Source organism: Ailuropoda melanoleuca, chromosome 6, assembly GCF_002007445.2.
Source record: "Ailuropoda melanoleuca isolate Jingjing chromosome 6, ASM200744v2, whole genome shotgun sequence".
NCBI lineage: Eukaryota > Metazoa > Chordata > Mammalia > Carnivora > Ursidae > Ailuropoda > Ailuropoda melanoleuca.
This window is the reverse complement of record NC_048223.1, coordinates 48923136-48934484: the sequence shown is the minus strand read 5'-3', so window position 1 is coordinate 48934484 and position 11349 is coordinate 48923136.

Sequence of the window (11349 nt, the reverse complement as noted above, 5' to 3'; positions counted from 1 at the left end):
AGTGGTTACTGTAATGAAAGAATTGAAAGACCATTGAAACTGCTCAAGACATGCCCAATACTCAATATTTCCTCTTTTCACCATCCATCCTAGGCTTCTCTTGGTCTGGTGAGCACTTAGACTTGTCCCAGGGAATTCTCCATTAGGTCATCTGGACCTGCAGATTGAAAGATTGTGAGCCATGTGCCCCCTTGCTCTGCTCAATTCATGGCTACCACACTTGTTTATGTGTCATCAAATCTTGGCAAGGTGGTTGGAAGAGATGCCCAAGTGGATTGCCAGGTGGCAATACCTTCTTTTTGATAGAAGTACCACCTCCTTCTAACGACCCTTTCATGGTGGACACTTGGCACAAGGTGGTTTAAAGTGAGCAAGCCACAGCCATAGTTTGACATTTTGTGGGGCTCTCCATGTCTCCTGGAAGTGTTTCCCATATACTGTGGAGGCTTAGAGGAAAGGGACCACAGATTTTATAAAGCCTAGATATAGCGGAAAAGGAAAAAGGACTTCAAGCAGGTCACTGGGAGCAATGGAAAGAAAAGGTGACTCTCACGTTACTATTCAGTCCCAGGCCCATATATTTTAACTATCAGAGATGCAATCCCATATGATGATAAGTGATTTAGAGAAACATATTTAAAGGTACATTCTCTAAGCTGACACCTCAGCTACACATGCAGTAAGTAAGCACATTGCTCTGTTGGCTTGGCAGCTTCTGGTTGATGAGGCATTGAGAGGAATGGTGGCTTATAGGACAAATGGCATAGCCCTTTCACTCTGAGTGTCTCTCTTAGTCCCATGCCATGTTATGTGGGATCCTGTTTCATTAGAGAAACATTCTCAAAGTCCTTAGCTAGTGTGGCAAGAAAAGTATTTTGTAGGAAGGAGAGATAAACTGATACCTAGAATATGTGTCTACCACTGTCAGCATAAATGATTGCGCTTTCCAGGGAGAATGGTGTTCACAGAAGTCGATTTGCTACCAACTGTCTGGTTGGTCTTTTAGAAGAATGCCACCGCCATATCAAGGGCTCACAGTTGAGCTCCATTGATGGAGTGTTGAATGCTTCCCTGCAGGAGAAACTAGATCAGACTTTGCAAGTGGGACTGTGCTACTGCATCCATGAATGGCCTCCACTCCTGCGAGCATGGGCAGCCTGTTCATGTACTGGTTGTGCTAGTACTACTAGGGTGGTGGTGATAGCCGATGGCTGATGTCTACTAGCCCAGTCATTGTGTCCCCTTGGTTTGTCCTTCCTTCTTCCATAGCGGATGTGCTCCGATTGACATGAGCATAGAACTTGGATAGAACTTGAAAAAACAAAAACAAAAACAAAAAATAACCTTCCTATTTTATGCCCAATTTTACAGATTCATCCTCATGCTTCATTCTCGATCTTCCAATTATTCTCCTTCCAAGCCTCTGAACAACCAAGTCCCTGACCAGTCATGCACCCATTCTAATTGAGGCTAGTTCTCTTTGCATACCAAATAGATAAGTGTGTACACCGCCTGCAGAAATGTCCTTTGGGAGTGGTGTCTTTAGGGAGCGCTGTGAGTGAGGCTGTAATGCAGCCATAGTCCAGGTGCCCAGGTACTAAGCCAACCTATGTGTGAAGGTTCACAGTCCTCCTCTTCCATCAGCCAGTGCTGAGAAACCTCCCATATGGCCATGCTGGGAGCAGAAGGAGAGGGGCTGGTGTAATAATGATGGATGGCACAAGAGTCTGGGCTACCCACTCGAACTTGTACATGCATTCACCACATACATCTTACCATGGATTGGGATGGCCCAGCCTTATGGCCTAGTGGGTCTGACAGAAGCCAGCTCACAATGGGCCAATTCAGCCCCACCACCACTCAGTCTCTCCATCTCTGCTGGGACCCAATAGCACACGCACTGTTGCCTTGGGAGAAGTGTCTAACCCTCTGATGCAAATGTCACAGGCTCACTATAGGACCATAGGCATCGATGTTGTGGTCCTCTGATTGGACTTGCCATAAATTTCAAAGTCATTGTTTGTTTTCCACCACAAATACCCTAGGTTTGCCAATGCATATGGCTAGGTGGACTGCTTACACGACAGCCTCACTTGCAGACACACTGTTTCCTGTCCTGGACACCATTCCAACCTGGGAGCATTTTTAAAAAATAAACACATTGCGTATGAGTAAGATTAATATTCCCACTAATATGCTTCTTTGATGACTTCAAGAGTTCAAGATATTGTACTCCTTCTAAGAGCAGGAGTGGTGAGATGCAGTATTTAACCTTTTCCTTGGAGAGGGTCTACTAGAATGCCCCAAACTGCTGTCCTTGTAACTACAGCACTCACATGATGGCACCAGGAATCTTCATAAGGTTTCTCTCTCAGCCTTTGAAGGGCAGGTGTCTAACTAAGGTCTCCGATGTATTAACCACCTGGTTCACCTGGCTTGTTTAACATGATGCTATACTTTCAGTGAGCCAGGTATGACATTCTGTTGCACGCCCAAGTCATCCTTGTCTCCTTTGCCTATAGTGTCACAGGAGTTGGAAAAATAATAAAGGCCTAAGAAATGACCAGAGGTGTATATTTTCATCCATCCCATGAGAAAGCACACTGTTTCTGGTTTTAATTTGTGAGAGGGATAGAAAGGGGTGCATTTGCTCGATCAGTGGCCACCTAGCATGTTCATGAGGCAGTCTTCATATATTTTAGCAAAGTTGGTGCATAAATGCTATGGGGGTTACTACTCGGAGTTTGCAAAAGGCCTCTGTGATCCTTAAGGATCTGTCTGGCTTGTGCAGGGACCGGGCTAGTGAATGAAATAAGAACGCTGTGAGACTCAGCCATTCCTGCATTCTGTAGGTTTTTAAGTGTAAGCTAACTTTTGCAGTTCTTTCCAGGATGGGATTTTTTTTTCTTTCCTCTCTGGGCTCCAGAGGCTTCCACTTGACCTTCTTCATGACATTTATCTATATATCTCTTAAACCACAGGTCGGGGAACCAGACAGCAAGCTCTTGTGACCGTTACTGGACTGGCTTCCTCAGCCACATGATCATAGAATCTTCATTTATATTAGCTGGATAGACTGAAAACACCCTTGTTGGCTGGATACTATCCATCTCGCCCATAAACATGTCACGTTCCCCATCTCCAGAGCTCCATGCGGTCAAGTGCGCCTGACTCCTACTCTAACCTTGCCACTTATTATGATGATCGAAGCTGACTTTCTCCTAATGCTTCAGTGTTGCCACCTGGCCTCTATGATTTCTTGACTTTATCCTCCTTTGAGTCAATTGGTCAGGCAGCTTCAGTAATTTCATCTCCTTATCTTAGTCCTGACCTGGAGAGGACGGGCACCATCGTGCTTGTCAGTGACACAGGTGCCTTTCGCACAAGCAATTCCTCGTTGCCATGGTAAACACGTTAGGGGAGCTGCATCCATGGATGGCCGCCATCCATAGGTTGCATTTCTGTTCTAGCATGTCTTTAACTGTGGGTTTTTTTTTTTATCCCTTCTTCCACTGTTTGCTGTGGCATCTCTAGTGTCTCTGCTTGATAGAGCGCATGGCTTTCTCCAAGCTTTGAGGCAGCAGGGCTGTCATGGCGGCCTTTTTGCGCTGTACCATTTCCTCATCCTGCTCCGTTGGTTTCACAGCCCCTTCCGTTGCTGCTTTCCATCTCTGATGCTCTCCGTGACCAACTCTGAGTAAGTTTCTCATGGCTCTCCTGTAGTTTACAGTCCTGTCTCCTGTGGTGTTTGACGCAACGGTGAAACCGTTTGAGAAGTTTTGTTATATTTCAAACATTTAATCTTTATTTTTAGATGTCCATCCTTTTCACATATACCTATTATTTTAAATATTTTATGTGTTAGTGATAGCTCATTTATGTATTATAAACATTTTATTCTCTTGAATATTTTTATGTTTTATATGAGATAGTATCTATTTGTTACATCTGGGAGGCTCTCACTCTGTTGCAAGCTGCTGATACTTGACGGTATTTTGTTTCCTTGTGACTTTGAATGAGTTTTGTTGTAACTTCATATTTAGTTAACTGAAATCTGTAGAATCCCAGGAGCCTGATTGGAGGATACTTTCTTCCCCAGATCATTTAAACTTGCTTCATGGGGATTTAGATTTGCAAGATATGTGGGATTCAATCCGCCCTCTGGGAATTGTCCTGTGAGGTCACAATCTCAGCTGGAATTCTGTTTGTAGCCACCCCCTACTTCCCCAGGTTCTGTGTCCTGTGACATCAGGAATCATTGTGATTGCCCTTAGGCCAACACTGCATTTCTAGGATTACCTGGTCTATCTGCTCCTCACTGGGGCCCGGGGAAGCAGGGGCGAAACCAACAATGCCTAAACATTGCTTTTATCCGGGATTTGTTTGTTTTGTCATACGAAGGTCATTGGAGAGTCTAGTCTCCAATTTTGCCAGGAGTTAAGGTCATTATTTTTTTTTTAATTCTTTATATCTGTATTGATTTGACAGGTGAAAAACTATTTCATGTCAATGAATTGGTGTCGCCTCACTTCTAATGAGATGGTACATTTTGTCATAGGTTTATTGCCCATTGTCACTTCCCCTTTGTTCCATTGCCTATGCAGATCATCTGTCCTTCTGAGTTGACCTTTCTCTTCGCTTCAACTTCTGAGTACCTTTTTTTATATTTATAATATGACCTTCTGTTCTCTCATACGCACAGAGATTTCTTCTCTTGACCATTATTTGTTTATTGCTCTTATTTACGGAACCCTTTGCAGAGGAAAACGCAGGTAGTCACATAAGTATTCAGACTTTGAGAACCAAGGCACACTTCCCCTCTGAGCTGAAGCCCCTTGTGGGCTCTCCGCTGTCCTGGCCATCCCTAGGCTGCTCTACCCTGCACCATACAGTTCCACTGACCCAGGGGTAGGAAGACCTCTTTCCCAAGGACACTTTTCAGTGTTTCCCTGCAAATCTTTTACTTCCCTTATTCCAGAGTCTCATTTAGCTATGGAATGAAAGCACCATCTCTTCATCTGTTTTTTTTTAATCATTGCTAATGCCCTCGGTCTTTCAGAGCTTCAACTTTTAAAATACAGGAGCAAAGTGCTAACTTTATTGATTTCTACATTTGATTCTTTTATCCTGTTCTTAGAGCAGTGGAGAGAGAATATCCGTGCTAGTACCTAAACAGGAGAAACCATGATGTTGCAACATGGAGTATGGGTATGGGGAAGACACGCCAAAGTCCATCAAAAGACAAGTACAAGAAATGTGAAGTAATATAACAACTATGAGATAATGTAATGTAATATCAGCATATATCAAGAAGTGAGTAAAAAACAGAAACCATCTCTACCTACCTAATAAAATCACTAATCAAGTCAGTCTAGGAAAAAAGAGTTATAAAATATAGCTATAAACCAAAAGAGGCTAAAAGCAACCTTTATAGCAAATGAAGACTTACAAAACATTAAAAAGAAAAACAAGGCAAGTATCTTACTATCAGCATTGATATTTAACATTGCTTAGAAGGTTCTAGATAACATAATGAAAATAAATATAAATATTAGAAAAAAGAGACAACTATATCTCCACATTTACATATTTACAAACATTTGAAGAGACCATTTCAATTCATGGGTGATAATTTAGCAAGAAATAATGAAATATTCAAAATTGAAATATGTGTAAAGTAAAAGTTATACTTTAGAGGATAATACCTCCCAAAAAGCAACTTCAGAATATTTTAGATGACTTGAACTTTTTTTCATATAAATTCACTCCTTGCAAGTAACGTTAGAAAGCCATTGATTAATAAAGACAAATTGATGGAGTTAAAAAAATGACTCAATATTTCCCCTTTGCATCTAACCATAGGCAAATAAATGTATGTTTCTCTTTTGTGAAGCTCTCTACTTCAAAAATTTGTAGATATTATCCTCCTTTTACTTTCTAAAATTCTCATATTGCATATTTGTCTTACCTTAATGCTTCCACTTTATAAATGCCATGACTCAGTGTCTTTCCTTTGTCTCCTCTCTCCACTGTGTCTCCGTCCCCTGCACAAAACTCACCAGTTCCTTGTCCTGACTGCCCTCTGAGATGAAACTATCCCCCTCACTGAGGATTAGGACAGTGAGATCATCTTTCAGCTCCTCCCCTTCCATATTCTTTTTACTCTGTGTCTCTGGTATTACAAAATCACTGCTCCTCTCACCATTCCCCTGACATCTTCCTCTTTCAAATTTTCTGTGTCACATGGACTTGTAAAGAAGCCTACCAATTTTTTATTAAGACTCAAATGCCCAGGCCGTTCCAAACACTGTCGCCATATTTACCTTTCTGTAGTCACTTTAAGTGGTATCAGCTGTAACAAAAACAAAACTAGAACCTCAACTGAGTTTCTGTCACCTCCTGAAAACCCACCCTGCGGACATATGCCGGGAGCGAGGTAGATCGCCTTGGGCCCCGCTACCCGTTCTGTCATGCTTCCAGGTTCTAAGTGACACTGAGCTTCTATGGTTCTCCCATAAGTTCCCTTCATTTCTTGACTCTCAGGTTTGCAAGTACCCTCCAGCTGTGATACCTTTCTTCTTCATCATCACACATTCAAATTTACCCACTTTTTAAGGTACAACTTAGATGCCATCTCCATAATGAAGTACTCCAGCCACAAATCATCTCTCTCTGAACAGCACTGAATTTGATTTTCATGACTCCCATGGCATTTATTTCCATCTATTTTATATCACAGTGATTTTCACCAGTCATTCTCTGCCTTATTTGAACTTAGGGCTTGGAGTTACAGCCATGACTTGAGCTTTTTTTTTTTTGTTTTTGAACCCCTAAGTATTAAATAAAGTGCTTTCCATGGAGTAGAGGATGAACTTTTTTAAATGAATATTTTATATGAAATTGACCAATTGTGATTAAGTTCGCCAATTGGCTAAATTTCTATCAAATAGAATTTTTAGAAATAGCCTTAAGTGCTTATGGTTTTAAGGAAACAGTACTTTCTGTCTTATGTTTGAGCTTTTAGCTGAGGATTTTATTGCTACTCTTAGGCCAAAATCCATTAGGAACTAAAATGCACCTCTGGAAGCTTTTGAAGAGAGAAATTTTCTCTGGGCCCTTGTTTGACATGTTTCTTAAGGCTTGCGTATGGCACTTCATGCTTTTAGAACAAAGAACAAAGGGAATAGAAGTCCTGGGGGAGATGTCCAGGGGACCCTGCCGCAGACAGGGGGAGAGCCTGGTGGGGGGGCACCACCCCACTTCTGCCAGAAGAGGACCAGACCTCCTATGAGAGAAGCCCATGGAAGGAGCATAAACTGAAGGTTGAGATCTTTGACCCAAGAGATGTGTATCTGGCTTCAATATATATGGAGAAAAACTGCTTCTACTTGTGTTGGGTTTTTTTCGTGAAAATAACTTCATTTCTTAATTTTTGTATACAGAATGGCCAGACACAAAATGGACCTCATTTAACACTCATAATAAACAGACTCTGAGGTAGGAATTATTTTCCTCATTTTGTAAATACAAACTGTGACAACTAGGAATCATCAGTTAGTAGCAATATAGTTAGTATTTTTATTATAATTATTATTGTCCAAATGGTCATATGTTAATAGCTATGGTAAATATGCTGGAATTCTCCAGAGAAACTGAACCAGTATGTCATACGTATATATACTGTAGCAAGCAAAACACACGTATAATTCGCCATCACAGCAACCATACAACTTATAGTCTGGATTGCAAAACTTCTGAGAATAAAAGCTTTATTAAAAATTATGGCAAGACCTTAGGAATAAATTACACATTTCTTGGGCAAGTCAAAGCTATTAGTCATCCTATTCACAGCTAAAAATGTGACTCAAAAGTCGTTCCTTTGTCACCATACACATTCTGATTACCCACCCATCTATTTATACATCAAAACTTAGTATATTTTGTAATGTTTCAGGCTAACAAAGCAATCTATGCTTTACTTTTTTCCTGTTTTGTACCCTGGGTTAATTAGTAGACATTATTTTGAATTTTATTTCTCAGGGAATCAAATGATGGAATTATATTTCTTTTATGTCAAAATTCACCTATCACAAGAGATAGTCCTAGGACCCTCCAATAGCTTGCGGTTTCCAGGAATCTTTCCTATCTCATTTGAAAGCTTACTGGTGTGACTGGGGAGTCACAGCTTCCTGGGACAAGTCCTATGGCTGACAGTGACAATGTATGTCCGGGCGTGGGTTGCTCCCTTCTTCGTAAGGGAGGTGATTTGGCAGTGGCTACATAGTTTGTAAATTACTGATTTGCTTACCCACCGCAGAATTTCATTGTCCTCCAGGAAAGGTCTGTATGTGCACCACTATAACTAGCTGTACTATGACTTAGATAAACCTTCCTTTAAAAAATATTTTAAGAAATTCCTAATCACTAGGCACAGCATTAAACAATTGCCATATGGTCCAAGAGGTCTTGCACTGTCTGTGCTCTGCCTGTCATTTCAGCCTCAGAAGACTCGGAATGCGAGCTGCTCTCCCAGCAGACCGGGTTCTGTCTCCTGAGCGAGGCACCCTTCCAGGGGAATGTTGTCTCTGCCCCAAGTGTGGCAGCCCCCTCATCACACATCTGACACACCCGCTAACTTCTCCTCAGTCTTCAGGAGCCTGCCTTTACTCGTGAATCTAAACTTCGTTTCCCTCTTGTCTGATCTCATAGTAAGCAGTTGTTTCCTCCGGAGTACTTATTTTTGTTACTACCCACTTGTACGATTACTAGTCTAATATCCATCTCTTCTCACAATCTGAGTTCTGTAAGCATAGCAGCTAGATCTGTGTTGTCTCCCTGTTTGTAGCCTGTGCTGGCATAGCAGGGGAATGGAGCACATGTTCACCCAGTGCCGGTGAAAATACACGGAGGTTATAGTGGATGCACATGGTGCGTATGCACATTGTTTTAGTTCATACAACGTCTCCATTGGAAACTGCGCCTCTCTCGTTTCTGTCACGTAGAATTACGCATCTCCTAGAAAAATTTAATCCTCTCATTCATGGTCCAACTTCGTCATTACGGTTAGATGTTTTCTTTCCTGATGATTTTCCCTGGGTTTCTCGCGTGAGGGCTATGACCTCATGAGTCCTAATATTTATGCAAATATAGTTGTTATTGCTTGCTCATTCCATCTCAGATCCCATCCACACCCAGCCAAGAGCAGAATGCTTGAGAACACTGTAGTATGCCGAACTCAGACCTGTGAGCTCCCGGCCTTCCACCCACCTCACAGTGTTCTCTGCCTCTGCGTGAATGTCAAGTGTTTAGACGTCTTCAACACGCTATTAGAATTGTTTCTAAAAATGTATATTGTTAGAGAGAAAAAGGAGTCTGAACTATTTAAAAAATGTTTGATTTTCATGCTCTGTCTACGCTGCTGAAATGCATCTTTTGTTATCAGTACTCTACTTGTCTGGGTTTTGAAGTTACAGAAATTTGAAAATATTGAGCAGCGAGCGTATAGTGGTTTGAACAATAATNAACCATACAACTTATAGTCTGGATTGCAAAACTTCTGAGAATAAAAGCTTTATTAAAAATTATGGCAAGACCTTAGGAATAAATTACACATTTCTTGGGCAAGTCAAAGCTATTAGTCATCCTATTCACAGCTAAAAATGTGACTCAAAAGTCGTTCCTTTGTCACCATACACATTCTGATTACCCACCCATCTATTTATACATCAAAACTTAGTATATTTTGTAATGTTTCAGGCTAACAAAGCAATCTATGCTTTACTTTTTTCCTGTTTTGTACCCTGGGTTAATTAGTAGACATTATTTTGAATTTTATTTCTCAGGGAATCAAATGATGGAATTATATTTCTTTTATGTCAAAATTCACCTATCACAAGAGATAGTCCTAGGACCCTCCAATAGCTTGCGGTTTCCAGGAATCTTTCCTATCTCATTTGAAAGCTTACTGGTGTGACTGGGGAGTCACAGCTTCCTGGGACAAGTCCTATGGCTGACAGTGACAATGTATGTCCGGGCGTGGGTTGCTCCCTTCTTCGTAAGGGAGGTGATTTGGCAGTGGCTACATAGTTTGTAAATTACTGATTTGCTTACCCACCGCAGAATTTCATTGTCCTCCAGGAAAGGTCTGTATGTGCACCACTATAACTAGCTGTACTATGACTTAGATAAACCTTCCTTTAAAAAATATTTTAAGAAATTCCTAATCACTAGGCACAGCATTAAACAATTGCCATATGGTCCAAGAGGTCTTGCACTGTCTGTGCTCTGCCTGTCATTTCAGCCTCAGAAGACTCGGAATGCGAGCTGCTCTCCCAGCAGACCGGGTTCTGTCTCCTGAGCGAGGCACCCTTCCAGGGGAATGTTGTCTCTGCCCCAAGTGTGGCAGCCCCCTCATCACACATCTGACACACCCGCTAACTTCTCCTCAGTCTTCAGGAGCCTGCCTTTACTCGTGAATCTAAACTTCGTTTCCCTCTTGTCTGCTCTCATAGTAAGCAGTTGTTTCCTCCGGAGTACTTATTTTTGTTACTACCCACTTGTACGATTACTAGTCTAATATCCATCTCTTCTCACAATCTGAGTTCCGTAAGCATAGCAGCTAGATCTGTGTTGTCTCCCTGTTTGTAGCCTGTGCTGGCATAGCAGGGGAATGGAGCACATGTTCACCCAGTGCCGGTGAAAATACACGGAGGTTATAGTGGATGCACATGGTGCGTATGCACATTGTTTTAGTTCATACAACGTCTCCATTGGAAACTGCGCCTCTCTCGTTTCTGTCACGTAGAATTACGCATCTCCTAGAAAAATTTAATCCTCTCATTCATGGTCCAACTTCGTCATTACGGTTAGATGTTTTCTCTCCTGATGATTTTCCCTGGGTTTCTCGCGTGAGGGCTATGACCTCATGAGTCCTAATATTTTTGCAAATATAGTTGTTATTGCTTGCTCATTCCATCTCAGATCCCGTCCACACCCAGCCAAGAGCAGAATGCTTGAGAACACCGTAGTATGCCGAACTCATACCTGTGAGCTCCCGGCCTTCCACCCACCTCACAGTGTTCTCTGCCTCTGCGTGAATGTCAAGTGTTTAGACGTCTTCAACACGCTATTAGAATTGTTTCTAAAAATGTATATTGTTAGAGAGAAAAAGGAGTCTGAACTATTTAAAAAATGTTTGATTTTCATGCTCTGTCTACGCTGCTGAAATGCATCTTTTGTTATCAGTACTCTACTTGTCTGGGTTTTGAAGTTACAGAAATTTGAAAATATTGAGCAGCGAGCGTATAGTGGTTTGAACAATAATGTGGCAGGAGGCATGGGCTCTGGTTT